This window comes from Bidens hawaiensis, unplaced genomic scaffold (assembly GCF_021521415.1).
Source record: "Bidens hawaiensis isolate Kalapana, Puna unplaced genomic scaffold, B.hawaiensis_p1.1 tig00038603_1, whole genome shotgun sequence".
NCBI classification, from domain to species: Eukaryota; Viridiplantae; Streptophyta; class Magnoliopsida; order Asterales; family Asteraceae; genus Bidens; species Bidens hawaiensis.
Window position 1 is genome coordinate 36,983 of NW_027496780.1, and position 16,261 is coordinate 53,243.

The following is a 16,261-nucleotide window of genomic DNA, read 5'->3' on the forward strand; positions in this document are numbered from 1 at the left end:
GATTCTATCTTTGTTTGCATAAATCTAATTAGTAACATCACAAACAAGGCATAGGACCATCATGATCATCCAATCAGTTTTCACTTGTTAATTATTTATAGGCGAACGATCAAGAACTACATGTTTGGTTATCCATCTTGTTTACATTTTTACTTGTTCATTCTCCTTCAACCGAAAGTATGAATACGCCGTTTCTGGTTCTTATTTATATATAAAAGCATATATAGACGTTCATGGTATACAAGATGCAGGCAGGCACTAGGATCTTCATTCATACTTGAATGAAAATGGAGTTCTAACGCTATACTTACCACTTTCATCTACCCACGTCATATGCCCTTGCCCGTACAGACCTCTCTCCTTGTCCTTAACATCTCGACTAAACGTCACCTCGTATGTTCTCTTTTGATGCAACTCTGTGAAGCTCATGACATCCTCTACTTTTTGAACCACAAACTTAATACTTACACCCTTTGGCACAGAAATGCCCTTGATGCTGTAACCCGACTCTGGCAAACCAACATTCCTCACACCCTCATCATTATGAACCACAACCTTGATACTTACACCCTCTGGTACAGAAACGTCTCTGATGCTGTAACCCGACTCTGGCAGACCAACATTAGTCACCGTCCTTGAGTATGTTTTGCGATCACCTCTTTTCAGAGTTACCGAGAAAGAAGGATAATTGAGCTGGGCCTCCGGGATGGTCTTTGAGCAATTAGCTTTCTTTCTAACGATGGTTTCAATTTGTTTGGGCGTATAGCCTAACCCACAAAGATAAGGAATGTAGTCCTCGGGTTGGATGTCAAATACTAGGCCTGGATCGCGGGCTTTTGGTGGGTTTACGTGACCCGATCCAGTGGCGAATACATCAGCAGGAAGGCCTGTTTCATCTACAATGGGCTCTCCTTTTCGGTTTAGTTGACTAGCGGTGGTCATTATTGCAGACTTGATAACAGCAGGAGACCATTCTGGATGTGCGCTTTTGAGCAACGCGCTTATGCCTGCAAGATGAGGACAGGACATTGATGTGCCTTTTTTGACGTGAAATGTTGCTTTGGTTACTGTTTTGTTGTTGACTGACTGATGCCATGCTGCAAGAATGTCCATACCGGGCCCAGTAATGTCTGGCTTTAGGATTCCAGGACTTGCACGGTTAGGCCCTCTTGAAGAGAAAAAAGTCATCTGTGGATCTGATTTCAGCCGACCACAATTCCACCGCAAACGATGGTGGCAACAGGAGAAGAAGTTGAGTTCAGATACTTCTTAATCTTAACCCCTTCTTTGTAACCAACATTTGACGTGAGTATAACATGAGGTTCTGCTATTATACTTTGACCATGAACATTGCGATTAGCCATAATCATGGCAACTCCCCCTGCATCCTTAACTACCTTTCCGTTGGAAACAGTATCAAAATCTTTCCCATGATCACACAACACTACGTTCCCCTTGACGTCCATGTGGTCCAGTGATGCTTTTTTGCACCATGCTCCGTAAACAAGAGGCCAAAGCTTCTGGTCACAATCCTTTGGTTGGTACAAGGATTCACCGTGAAATTTCTTCTTGTTTCCAAGAACAACTGTTGTGTTGTCCTGAACCTTCTATCAATTGTACTGGCCCCAACTGTAAGGACCCATGGTGCCTCATTTGATAGTGATGCACTCTCCGGGCCACCATTACCTGCTGAACAACTCACTAAGATCCCTTTCTGCATGGCACTGAAGGCGCCAATTGCTATACTATCATTATGAAAATCATGAAAGGAATAGAAATTCAGGCCAAGCGAAAGAGACATCACATTAACACCGTCTTCAATAGCTGCATCCATGCCCGCCAAGATGTCATCGTCCTTACCAACCGCATATGTACATACTTTATACATGGCTACGTGCGCTAATGGTGCCATCCCATTGGCAGTGCCATTCCCCAATCCGAATACGTTTGCGTTGTCTACAAAATTCCCTGCAGCTGTACTTGAAGTGTGTGTCCCGTGGCCGTCATTATCTATTGGCGAAATTCCCCTCATAAAGCTTCTCATTCCGATGAGTTTGTTATTACACCCGGCCACTTCACATTTGCCCTTCCATGTTGATGGTGGAGGGGGGATGCCATCGTCGTTAAAAGACGGATGTCCGGGAGTAATTCCAGTGTCGAAAACGCCAATTATGATTCCCTTGCCATGGTTTGAATCTTTCCACAACCTTGAGTTTTGGCTCAAGCCCAGAAACTTAGGTGAACGAGTTGTGTGTAACTGATACACACTTTGAGGCCTTACAGATAAAACTCCACTCAAACGCTCCATCATCTCAGCTTGATCTGCTGTCATTTTAGCAGCAAATCCTGTAATCACGTGACGGTATGTGTAAACCATCTCTGGTTTCTCGTTTGATCGCGTAGCTACTTTTGACAAAAACGAGTTATACCAGTCTTCAATGTTGAGGACCTGGACTTCAGGTGAACTTACGTGAACAATGTAGGTCTTGAGGTTAGTGGCTTTGGTGGGAAAGACATTGAAAAAGGCTGTGCAAGTGAGAACTAACACAAAACCAATTGTTGGCGACATTTTGTATCCCTGCCTCCCTGGCTACTTACGATTTTGTGGATATATGTCAAGGGCTACTCCTAATATGTATCTATATATCACTGAGGGGTATGACATTATTCTTTAGGAATAATCTTTTAACAAGCAACATCACCTTTGTAGCTACATATAAACACATAGTAGTTGTATATTATGCTCTCACTCAGTTGTCTATAATTAGGAAAGTAGTTTTCATATTGCCTTCTGTTCTTCATTTCTACACGTTTCCCTTCGTTTAAAAGAAGGTTTAAATCCAGTGAAAGTTAGTTAGTTTTCATAGTGCTCTATACATATTGCTTTTAGGACAAGGAAGATTAACTTATGACTTATCGCCAGCAAATTTATTATTGATTTTAGGATTATCCTTAATTCCTTATTTTAATTAGCAGGTTGTCGTCATTCTCTTTTTGGTGTCCTGTAAAGTGTAAACCATCGCTTTCTTGGCCAGCTTTGAGTTTGTTTTGTGCAGAATCTTAGCCAGTTAGACATGCATGTAGTCTTTGCTATTACTGAAGGTTTTCACCGTCTGCAAGTTTGTTTATAATAAAAACGAAAGGGCCTAAAAACTTGTTTATTTTGATTAATTAGCAGATAATTACAGTTAGTTTTGCTATACAGTCTGCTTCTTTTTTAATTTAGAAATATGTTGAGCTGGTATGGGCCCAGGCTCATTCTTTTGCAGGTGCATTGCTATTTTGATAGAATTGGCATAACATTCTTGCTTCAAGTCTCATGTAACTAGGTATGCAATTATTAAGCAATTCATCATAAATTGAATTTGGAAGGATTATTCTTCCTATCGATGTAAAATCAGTGACATATAATCCAATGGTCAATACAAGAAATATCTTAGGTAAGCCAAAATTTTGTGGCGACCCTATGTGTTGGAACATAACACATTAATGAATACAATAATCCACTACTAGAATTTAATCACAAACCGACTCGAATCAGTGTCAAAACTAAAAGATGGCCACCACATGCTCATTTCGAAATAGAGAGGCTTCATTGTGGTCTTTGCGTGATTATATTTTTGGTTCTGTTGTTAAGATTCTGTGAATTAACGAACAAAGTAGTAATTGCTTACGGCCTGCTTTGTCACTAATTTGAAGAATTATGTTGCTGGATTCTGATGATTAACTAAATGAATGGTATTTTCTTTAATGTGCATATTGGAAAAAAGTACTCCTGTCTAGATAAGTTGTTTTAATCTAGTTGGTCCACTGATGGTGTTATCATGGCTATCACTGGCTCACAACCACTGCCCTGGAAATTATTAGCATAAAGTCATGGACTATGGCTATTGGCTACAGAAAGGCATCTTGGAATATAATCAGGCAAGGCTAACATAAGTACATAACTATAAATATTAACATACTATTAGGGTAAAAGCGGGGGGTGGGGGGAGGGGGGGGGGGGGGGGGGATTTTTGTTGTATATTTCATTAAAGCATGCTTTAGTAAGACTACAAAATGAGTTCTAAAAAAACTGTCAAACTAACTTCTAAAAAAACCATAATCCACAACATATAGTGTTATAGTGTTACTACCTTGACCTGTGACATCAAACTTACGATCTAAATCTACAGTCCAGTATTTTGGTTGAGTTTTTGTTCTGGGCCAATTGAACTTTTAATTGGGCCAAAACATAAGAGAGAATGTTTTCTTCATATAGTTAGATTTTTATTTTTTTCAACAGCGAACTTTATTAAAAAGCTAGCAAGATGCTAGAAATCGAATAACGAAACAACCTTATATGGTAAAATTACACCAATCATTCCAAGCCAAGTTTTTAAATGAAGAACACTTTTTAATTAAAAGAAAACCTAAAGATTTTAAGCTCTCTACTGTTTTAGAAATAATAGCCGACTTGTTTTGGAAGATGACTTCGTTGCGGGTCTTCCATATGCTCCAACATGTCGTGAGAATGATCCCCAATAACACCTTGTTTTCCTTGTTCCTCAAATTGCTAAACTCATAAATAGTAAGCAAATATCAGATTGAGAAAGCGAAAATCAGAGGAATATTGCATCAATTGCTAACAAATTGCCAAACTAAAATAGCAAAATAACACGAGGTGAAAAGATGCTAGCTAGTCTCCTTGTATTCTTCACAAAGACAACAGGTCCCGGGCCCACGTCTACATTCCGAATTGAAAGGTCAACTCGAGTTGAGAGCCTATCGATTTCAGCCTTCCCAGCATGTATGTTGACCTTGATTGGGACCCAATTATTCCATTTCATAATAAATGGGACAAATGAGTTAGAGGAATCGAGTTAGAGGAATTGAAAAGAAATTGTTTTATGGCAGCAACCGTAAAGGATCCCGCTATATCATTTTGACAAACCCAAGTGTTCGGAGCAAGCTTAGGTAAGCAAGTCAAAAGTTCATTCGACTCATTTTGTATCAAACCTATAACGTTTCCACCTCCATTTCCAAACTATATTTCCTTCAACCATCTCGAAACAAGGGTGCACCAAACACGTTTTTCGGGTTAAACAAGTCATGTTAGGATTATGAATTTATGAATGAACATTTGGATCGGACAGACCCGAACCAAGATATACAACTCCACAATTCACATATTTAAGAACCAAAGACTGACTCAATTCGGTTGTCGACCAACAGTTAACTATTCTACAATTCCATTGACCTGATCACCATAACTAGTAGAAGAAGATCAAAGTAGCTTAACGGTATTTTCTTTACTGCATTGTATGTAATGCATGCATATCAACTGCTCGATGAAATGCCTCTGTGAGATTGATTATTAATTTATTTTACTTAAAGGCAAAACCAACTATAACAACTAATTTTCATGGTGGCCAATGATTATTTATATATAATTAACAAGTATGCACCTTTGGCTTCTATCTGTGTTTGCATATAGTCAGTCATTGAGTGATTGTGCATAATAATAATATTGTTGTTGATAATATAACCAACAGAGTCACTCGAGGATAGTTGAAGTCAAATGTTGTCCTCGTATTGGGGGGTTATTGAATTCGGTCCGGTCTTTATTAACTCTTGGTCCAGACCCAAACCCGAATTCTTATAGAATACAAAGACTGAAGACCAACTTGTTGTATAAATCATACTGGTCCGGGTCCTCGGGTAGTTTCAGTCCAAATAAATGTGTCAATCATTCATACATATGAAAATATTCATGTTATGCATTGCAGGCACTAAATATTGGAACCTTCATTCAAACTTGAATGAAAATGGAGTTCTAACAGTATACTTATCAGATTCATCTACCCATGTCATATGCCCTTGCCCATATGGACCTTTCTCCTTATCGTTAGCATCTCGACTGAACGTGACGTCGTATGTTTTCTTTTGGTGCACCTCTGTGAAGCTCATGACACCCTCATCATTATGTACCACAATCTTAATACTTACACCCTTTGACACAGAAACGTCCTTGATGCTGTAACCCAAGTCTGGCAAACCAACATTACTCACACCCTCATCATTATGAACCATAACCTTGATACTTACACCCTTTGGCACAGAAATGTCCCTGATTCTGTACCTTGAGTTGGCCAAACCGACATTAGTCACCGTCCTTGAGTATGTTTTGTTGTCACCTCGTTTTAGAGACACCGCGAAAGAAGGATAATTGAGCTAGGCCTCTAGGATGGTCTTTGAGCAATTAGCTTTCTTTCTAATGATGGTTTCAATTTGTTTGGGCGTATAGCCTAACCCACAAAGATAAGGAATGTAGTCCTCGGGTTGAATATCAAATACAAGGCCTGGCTCATGGGCTTTTGGTGGGTTTACGTGACCCAAGCCGATAGCGAATACGTTAGCAGGAAGACCTCTTTCGTCTACAATGGGCTCTCCTTTTCGGTTTATTTGACTGGCAGTGGTCATTATTGCAGACTTGATAGAAGTAGGAGACCATTCTGGATGTGCGCTTTTCAGCAACGCGCTTATGCCTGCTAGGTGAGGACAAGACATTGATGTGCCTGCTACGACGTGAAATGTTGCTTTTGTTCCTGTTTTGTTGTCAACCGATTGATGCCATGCTGCAAGAATGTCCATGCCCGGTCCTGTAACGTCTGGCTTTAGGATACCAGGACTTGCACGGTTAGGCCCTCTTGAAGAGAAATAAGTCATCTGTGGATCTGATTTCAACCTGACCACAGTTCCACTGCAACGAATAGTTGCAACAGGAGAAGAAGTTGAGTTCAAATACTTCTTAATCTCAACCCCTTCTTTGTAACCAACATTTGATTCAAGTATAACATTTGATCCAAAAGTGCGAGGTGAAACGAGAATCTCGATCGGAAATGATCGAGACAGGCACTCCGTGTCTAGACACCACTTCTTTCATGTATACTCGAGTCAGTCTTTCCATTTTGTCTGTTTCTTTAATCGCTAGGAAGTGTGCCGATTTAGTCAACCGGTCAACGATCACCCAGATGGTATCGCATCCCGTCGGTGTCTTAGGCAAACCCGTAATAAAGTCCATAGAGATGTGTTCCCATTTCCACATTGGGAGTTCCGGTTGTTGCAGAAGGCCAGATGGTTTCTGGTATTCTATCTTGACTCTGGCACAAGTCAAACATTTGCTCACGTAGGTGGCAATGTCGGCTTTCATGTTCGGCCACCAGTAAAGTGCCTTTAAATCATGATACATTTTATCTGAGCCGGGGTGGATAGAATATCGGGACTTGTGAGCTTCGTCCATCACTAGAGTTCTCAACTCTCCGTATCGTGGAACCCAAATCCGGTTCCCAAAATATCGGACCCCGTCCGATCTGGTTTCAAGTTGCTTGCTCATGCCCCGCATGAGTTCCGATGGAAGATTATCATCTTTCAAAGCTTCCAGTTGCGCATCGCGAATCTGATCGGGTAAGCTGGCATGAATCGTGAGTTGCAATGCTCTCACCCGTCTGGGTTTATCTGTTTCTTTTCCGCTGAGGGCGTCGGCCACCACATTGGCCTTGCCAGGGTGGTACTTGATGGCACAATCATAATCTTTAAGCAGCTCGACCCAACGACGCTGTCGCATGTTCAGCTCCTTCTGATCGTAGATATGTTGGAGACTCTTGTGGTCGGTGTAAATGGTAAACTTGGTACCGTACAAGTAATGCCTCCATATCTTAAGAGCAAACACCACAGCTCCGAGTTCCAAATCATGGGTCGTGTAGTTCTTCTCGTGAACCCGTAGTTGTCTAGAGGCGTAGGCTATAACCTTCTCGAGTTGCATCAGCACACAACCGAGACCTTGTATAGATGCGTCACAGTGTACCTCAAAATTTTCTGTTCCCTCGGGGAGGGCTAAAATAGGGGCGCTACAAAGCTTGGTTTTCAACAGTTGAAAAGCGGATTCTTGTGCGTCACCCCAGTTGTACTTAGTGCCCTTGTGAGTCAAAGCGGTGAGGGGTTGAGCAATCTTTGAAAATCCCTCGATGAAACGCCGGTAGTAGCCGGCCAGTCCTAGGAATTGTCGCACCTCAGTCGGAGTCTTAGGTGCTTCCCAGTTTTTGATGGCCTCTACCTTACCGGGATCGACATGGATACCATTCTCGTTGATCACATGTCCTAAAAAGTGAACCTCGCGAAGCCAAAATTCACATTTCGAGAGTTTAGCATACAGTTGTTCCTTCTTCAGTAGTTCCAGAATTATCCTTAAGTGCTCTTCGTGGTCAGTCTCGTTCTTGGAGTAGACGAGAATATCATCAATGAAAACAATCACAAACTTGTCGAGGTACGCCTTGCATACTCGATTCATGAGATCCATAAATACGGCTGGTGCGTTGGTTAGGCCAAAAGGCATAACTGAAAACTCGTAGTGACCATACCGTGTTCTGAAAGCCGTCTTTGAAATATCTTCTTCGCGCACTCTCAGCTGGTGGTAACCGGATCGTAGATCGATCTTCGAGTAGTAACTCGATCCCTGAAGCTGGTCAAACAAATCATCAATTCGGGGTAAAGGATAGCGGTTCTTGACCGTCACCTTGTTCAACTCCCGGTAGTCGATGCACATTCGGAAAGTCCCGTCTTTCTTTCGGACAAACAAGACAGGGGCTCCCCATGGTGATGAGCTAGGTCGGATAAAACCTTTATCCAACAAATCTTGCAACTGAGTGGACAACTCCTGAAGTTCCGCCGGTGCGAGTCGATACGGGGCTCGTGCTATGGGTGCTGCACCGGGTGTCAACTCGATTTGGAATTCGACTTGACGAATAGGAGGGAGTCCGGGCAAATCCTCCGGGAAAACTTCCGGAAAGTCTCGCACAATCGGTATGTCCTCAACTCGTTTCTCCTCCGCGGGTTTCTCAACAATCTGCGCCAAAATTGCCGGATGACCCTTTCGTAAATACTTCTGTGCCTTCAAAAGGGTAATAACGCTGGTGGTCATGCCGCTCCTCTCGCCTCGGACCGAAATGATCTCGCCGGAAGGGGTGGTAATATGGACTATCTTATCATGGCATATAATCTCCGCTCGGTTCTTGGATAACCAGTCCATGCCGACAACGACATCGAAACTACTAAGCGTAAAAGGAATAAGGTCGATGTCAAAGACATGACCTGACAGTTTCAACTTACATCCCGCAAGTATATGAGTTGTTACTACAGTTTTACCGTTAGCTAATTCAACAGGAAACTTAGCGTCTAACGGGGTTGGAGTAAGGTTTAAAAGTTGGCTAAAAGCATTTGACACAAAACTCCTATCAGCTCCAGTGTCAAACAAAACAGAAGCAAAACAATCGTTTACAGGGAACTTACCAGACACCACATGCGGATCATTGCGGGCTTGACCCTATCCAATCACAAACGCTCTTCCTTTGCCATTTCCTCCACCGTTACTGCCACTTCCATTACCCCCATTATTGTCATTCTGTTTCAGCTTGGGGCAATCCTTCCGGAAATGACCTTCCTGTCCGCATTCAAAACATCCCTTAGTCGTCATCGGTGGCTTAGGAGCACCCTTCGCCGCAAGGTCAACTCTACATTCCTTCGCTTGGTGACCTATCTTTCCGCATCTTTGACACTTGACACGGTCACACTGGCCAACATGATGAAAGTTGCACCTGTTGCACTTTGGATATTTCCCAGCATATCCGCTCGAAACCTGCCCGCTACCGTTGTTGTTGTTGTTGTTGTGATTCTGAGTATTGAAACTCCGAGTAAATTCGGGCTTACGGTAGTGGTGTTGCGGTGGGAGGTTTGAGGATGAAGTTCTGGTGTTGTCAAACTTTCTCTTTCCGCTGTTCGGGTTACTGTTGTTGTCACTGTTGCTGACGTGGTCATTACTCGGGTTGCCACGGGCTTTAACAGTCGAACCCCTCGGTGGTAACGCACCCTGGGTCACAGCCTGATCCGTCAGTTTGTGAGCCAAACGGATCGCTTGTTGGATCGTGGCTGGTCGGGAAGACGTCACCATGCCCTGAATCTGTGGTGCTAACCCATCAATGTACAACTCTATTCTCTTGCTCGGCGGATCCACCATCCGCGGACACATCACTGCCAACTCGTGCGAACGAGTAGTGTAGGCTTCAATCTCCGAACCCACCATCCTCAACGACCAAAACTCCGACTCTAACTTCGCAATCTCTTCCCTCGGACAGTACTCCTCTCGCATCATGTTTTTGAACTCCTCCCAGTTCATCGCGTTAGCCAGTTCCAATCCAAGGATCTGGACGTTCGAATTCCACCAAGTGAGGGCGGAATCCTCAAGTGTCCCAGCAGCGAATTTGACCCTACTGGCAGGGGGACAGTTACACATCTCAAAGGCCGACTCGGCCTTCTCAGCCCAACGCAGGAAGCCTATAGCTCCCTCAGTGCCCTTAAACGTACTGGGCTTGCAGTCAAGGTAGTTCTTGAAAGTACGCGTTCCACTTGGACCTCCAGTTTGATTCTGAACGTGTGCGGCTAAAGCGGCCGCCACATGGTCATTCAGCAGAGTTTGGAGTTCAGCTGCAGTCATGCTGATGTTACCACGTCCTCGTCCAGCGTTTCTTCCGGCCATTTCCTAGAATCACAGTATAAAATGTTAAACATGAATTTTTCTTTCATATACAACACACCATACATGTAATAAGAGATAGGTAAGAAAAAAAATCACGTCACAACCACATATTAGTCTAAATAAAAATTCATGATTAAAACCATTGTATTCGCTACAAAGTATTTCCAATCAATCCTTAAAATCATAGAAAAATAATAGTTAGGATGGAGACAACCCCTCCATCTAAGTATCATCATCACTAGATGTCGTCATCTGAGGACACTTCCGAATGTGCCTCCTCCTCAGCCGGTTCTTCCTCCGGTTCTTCTTCAGGCTCTGCCTCGGGCTCGGCCTCAGGCTCTGCCTCAGGTTCTGCTGCGTTCTGAGCAAGTTGCATTTGTAGGATATCGCAACGTTCTAACGCTATCTCAGTTCGGGTCCTTGCTTCTTGGAGTTGCTCTTGCAAGTCTATCATCTCGGCTTGCATCTTCATCATAACCTTTGTTTGTTGCTTACTAGTCTCTTGCATTTCTTTCATTGCCGCTGCCATGCGGGCAATCTCCTCCTGAGTCTCGGTTCCATCTTTAAACAGTCTGGCAACATTTTCTCTAGTGTAGCGCATGTAACCCACATCACGCTCCAAACAAGAGACGACAGCTGCGAGAACTCGCTCCACGGGTTTGGTTATGGGTGGTAGGGTGTTAGGGTAAGCAGGGTGGTTCGGGTGAGGCAATGGGGGAACTTGTTCACGGTAGACCATACGTCTGATCATGTTGGGGTACCAATCCCAGCTAACGTCGTTTTCATACAGGCCTCCGGATGGGCGGTACCTCTTCGGTGCAGGAGCTTCGAGTTCCGGGACTACACGGGGTGGCGAGGCAGTAGGTAACTGCGGTTCCTTCCCGTGAGCATGCGTCATCGAATCGGATGATGATGAGGGTGGCGTCGACATTCCTACAGGTAAGCCGTGTATATGCGCGCGTAAGAGTGAAGGAGGTAAAGAAATAAGATTTCAAGACTACACAAACCTATGCAGTGCGTATCATTATAACTAATGGGTCGTCGCGGTTATAGTCTAGTATGCATGCAGCTTCTAGTTCACTATAACCAGTGGATCTGATACCAATCAATCACACCCTCAAAATCCACTAACGGAGTTTTACCGTCAGAGGGTGTGAACTGGCAGGATCGGAATCATTAGTTATAATCAAACCAAAGAAAAACGTTTAAATGAAGTAAGTGCGGAAGCGTAAAACCTTAATTCAAAAGTTGCGTCACGCAGGACGACTTAAAACCAAATGTAACTGTTAAAATTTAAGTTTGCAGAATAAAGATGGTTTCAATTAATGCATGCTCCTAAACCGCGCGCCCGCCTCGGCTACCTGAGAATAACATACTAAAAGTGTCAACACAAGGTTGGTGAGTTCACAAGTTAAATAAGATAAATCGTTTAGCGTTTTGCGTAACCTCGTTACGGCGTTTCAGTGTTGCGTAACCTCGTTACGACGTTTAAGTGTTGCGTAACCTCGTTACGACGTTTAAGTGTTGCGTAACCTCGTTACGACGTTTAAGTGTTTTGCATTACCAGATAGTGTTATGTCAAATTATATATCGATAGGTAGCTAATCTATACAACAAGTATCGCTAAGTGGTTCGCGACCGAAGCTGACTGTTTATCAAGTGCCCGTCACCAGGTCAATCCAGACCATGGTAAGTGTTAGCCAAAATTACACCCACTCAACCTCCAGTTGAGCTTAACGTCGGGTGGGGTTTGTCAAACCCAGTAGTACTACTCAACAGTGACTCGCTATTCCAAATATTAACCGGTCCGATGTGTGGGACTTCAAATGTTACGTTTGCCGCTTAGCCCTTTACAAGTGATATATAATTTATAACAAAATCTTAAATATGCGTTTATCTCAGAAAATATGTTTATCGGAGTATGTTATCTCCCCCAATTGAAAAACGTTTGAAAACAGTTCAAAGAGCGGGGTAAGTGAAACTCACTGTTTGCGAAGACTATCCCGATGTAGATCACCAAGTGATGCGCGTCGTAGAAACTCTCTAGCGTTCTAAATAACAAAGAGATTTTCTAAGTATCGGTACGTTTAACGAGTCTCTAGACTCGGCACATAATACCTATGCACGTAACAGATTTCGTGTTTCGTTTGTGAATTGTGTGTGACTTAAACAAGTACAATTGTGATATGATACATGAGTGAGCAATTACTTTCGTGTCACGTACTAATAACATACTTTACTAGCAATTATTCCCGTAAGGGCATTTTGGTCAACAAACAAAGACTAACTAACCATTATTCCCCAAAAAGGGCAATTTGGTCAATTCATGGCAATCAACTAACAACTATTCCCCGCAAGGGTATTTTGGTCAAAATACAACAATTATATAAAAACTATCATATTTCATGCAATCCTACACCATTCAGCAGCTAGTTTCGTTATGACAGAATTTCTACTTGAAAGATTGCACTAGTTCACTGATTATAACGTCTCAATTAATTCACCAAAAATTACCACAGAAGCATACATATCTCAGGTTTCCAGAACATATTTTATCTTATCTTTATTCCACATATTTTTCTTATAATGACCAAAACATTACAGCAAACTCTTATCAGTCAGATTCATGCGCAACAGAATGTTATTTGCAATTCCCGTTAAACGAAAAATCCAATAAATGCAAGACCACTTGGGTTTGGTTCCTAACTCAGTGAGTCAACTTCCAGAAGTGGAACCAACCCAATTGGTCTCGTAGTTCATGAGATATAACATTTACAACATAACCTAACAGCAGGTCTAACAGCTCAGCTTTGCATCACGTTTTTGTAAAATCATAAAAGTATACTTCCACTTATCCAAAAATTACGAATTTATACTTTATAGAAACTAGACTCAACCTAGTTTACTGCAGTACCCACAATCTCAATCAATTTTCACGTTTACACTTCGTTACAGTCAGTTAAACATCGTATATACATTCTGTCCAGAATCTGTTCACATCAAAACTCAACAAAATAACAATCTATGAACTATCATGCATCCATATAACCCTCTAGACACTATAACTACTATCCATGCATATCAATTACACCATACCTACAAGATTAGGGTTTGTGTTTTAACTCAAATCAAAGACAACAATCAATCAAGCAACAACATCAATCTAGTTATCCAACTAACAATAATCATATTAATCACATACATACCCATGATCGGCCGAATTAGGGTTTACACACAACCCATTAAACATCAAAATTAAACAACAAAGAGGTAAGAGGTGATCAAGTATACCTTCCTAGCACCTAGTTCTTGGATTAATCTCTTGATTTGATGTGTGTATGTGTGATCTTGGTGGACGGCAGCCGTGAAGAACAAGGAGAGAGAGAGAGGCGATCGGGTGGGGGGGTGAATGGGTTAGGGTTTTGTGAATAGGTTATATTTATAATAATACAAGTTACACTCTAGCCCCTAATCTTTCAAGTGTTACATCTCTAGCCTAAACTAGTTGGTTCTTGTTTCTTGTTTAACATTCCACATAACAATCAAGTAACACACATATATCTAACACATAATAATCACATAATTAGTGTTTTGACGTTTGTCGTTTATTTATCAATCGTTCGCGTCAACTCGTTTGCGTTTCGGTGCAAATCCCGAAAGACTACACATGTAGTAAGTGTTAAGCGTCATTTAAACCCTAGTTTAAATGTAATGAAGTGTGCGTTATAGATTCAACGATCTTAAAGTTTGAATTGACGGAGTTGAGTTAACGGGGTTAACCTGAAATTGACGATTGTCACACTTTAGGATTCCGGGACTTGCACGGTTAGGCCCTCTTGAAGAGAAAAAAGTCATCTGTGGATCTGATTTCAGCCGACCACAATTCCACCGCAAACGATGGTGGCAACAGGAGAAGAAGTTGAGTTCAGATACTTCTTAATCTTAACCCCTTCTTTGTAACCAACATTTGACGTGAGTATAACATGAGGTTCTGCTATTATACTTTGACCTTGAACATTGTGATTAGCCATAATCATGGCAACTCCCCCTGCATCCTTAACTACCTTTCCGTTGGAAACAGTATCAAAATCTTTCCCATGATCACACAACACTACGTTCCCCTTGACGTCCATGTGGTCCAGTGATGCTTTTTTGCACCATGCTCCGTAAACAAGAGGCCAAAGCTTCTAGTCACAATCCTTTGGTTGGTACAAGGATTCACCGTGAAATTTCTTCTTGTTTCCAAGAACAACTGTTGTGTTGTCCTGAACCTTCTATCAATTGTACCGGCCCCAACTGTAAGGACCCATGGTGCCTCATTTGATAGTGATGCACTCTCCGGGCCACCATTACCTGCTGAACAACTCACTAAGATCCCTTTCTGCATGGCACTGAAGGCGCCAATTGCTATACTATCATTATGAAAATCATGAAAGGAATTGAAATTCAGGCCAAGCGAAAGAGACATCACATTAACACTGTCTTCAATAGCTGCATCCATGCCCGCCAAGATGTCATCGTCCTTACCAACCGCATATGTACATACTTTATACATGGCTACGTGCGCTAATGGTGCCATCCCATTGGCAGTGCCATTCCCCAATCCGAATACGTTTGCGTTGTCTACAAAATTCCCTGCAGCTGTACTTGAAGTGTGTGTCCCGTGGCCGTCATTATCTATTGGCGAAATTCCCCTCATAAAGCTTCTCATTCCGATGAGTTTGTTATTACACCCGGCCACTTCACATTTGCCCTTCCATGTTGATGGTGGAGGGGGGATGCTATCGTCGTTAAAAGACGGATGTCCGGGAGTAATTCCAGTGTCGAAAACGCCAATTATGATTCCCTTGCCATGGTTTGAATCTTTCCACAACCTTGAGTTTTGGCTCAAGCCCAGAAACTTAGGTGAACGAGTTGTGTGTAAATGATACACACTTTGAGGCCTTACAGATAAAACTCCACTCAAACGCTCCATCATCTCAGCTTGATCTGCTGTCATTTTAGCAGCAAATCCTGTAATCACGTGACGGTATGTGTAAACCATCTCTGGTTTCTCGTTTGATCGCGTAGCTACTTTTGACAAAAACGAGTTATACCAGTCTTCAATGTTGAGGACCTGGACTTCAGGTGAACTTACGTGAACAATGTAGGTTTTGAGGTTAGTGGCTTTGGTGGGAAAGACATTGAAAAAGGCTGTGCAAGTGAGAACTAACACAAAACCAATTGTTGGCGACATTTTGTATCCCTGCCTCCCTGGCTACTTACGATTTTGTGGATATATGTCAAGGGCTACTCCTAATATGTATCTATATATCACTGAGGGGTATGACATTATTCTTTAGGAATAATCTTTTAACAAGCAACATCACCTTTGTAGCTACATATAAACACATAGTAGTGGTATATTATGCTCTCACTCAGTTGTCTATAATTAGGAAAGTAGTTTTCATATTGCCTTCTGTTCTTCATTTCTACACGTTTCCCTTCGTTTAAAAGAAGGTTTAAATCCAGTGAAAGTTAGTTAGTTTTCATAGTGCTCTATACATATTGCTTTTAGGACAAGGAAGATTAACTTATGACTTATCGCCAGCAAATTTATTATTGATTTTAGGATTATCCTTAATTCCTTATTTTAATTAGCAGGTTGTCGTCATTCTCTTTTTGGTGTCCTGTAAAGTGTAAACCATCGCT

General features: G+C 42.1%; 2 pseudogenes; both read right to left on the bottom strand.

Moving 5' to 3' along the window:
- Positions 1-267: 267 nt before the first annotated feature.
- On the bottom strand, positions 268-2,569 carry LOC143590459 (subtilisin-like protease pseudogene; annotated as a pseudogene).
- Positions 2,570-5,787: 3,218 nt separating this feature from the next.
- Positions 5,788-15,806, bottom strand: LOC143590460 (subtilisin-like protease pseudogene; annotated as a pseudogene).
- Positions 15,807-16,261: the final 455 nt, after the last annotated feature.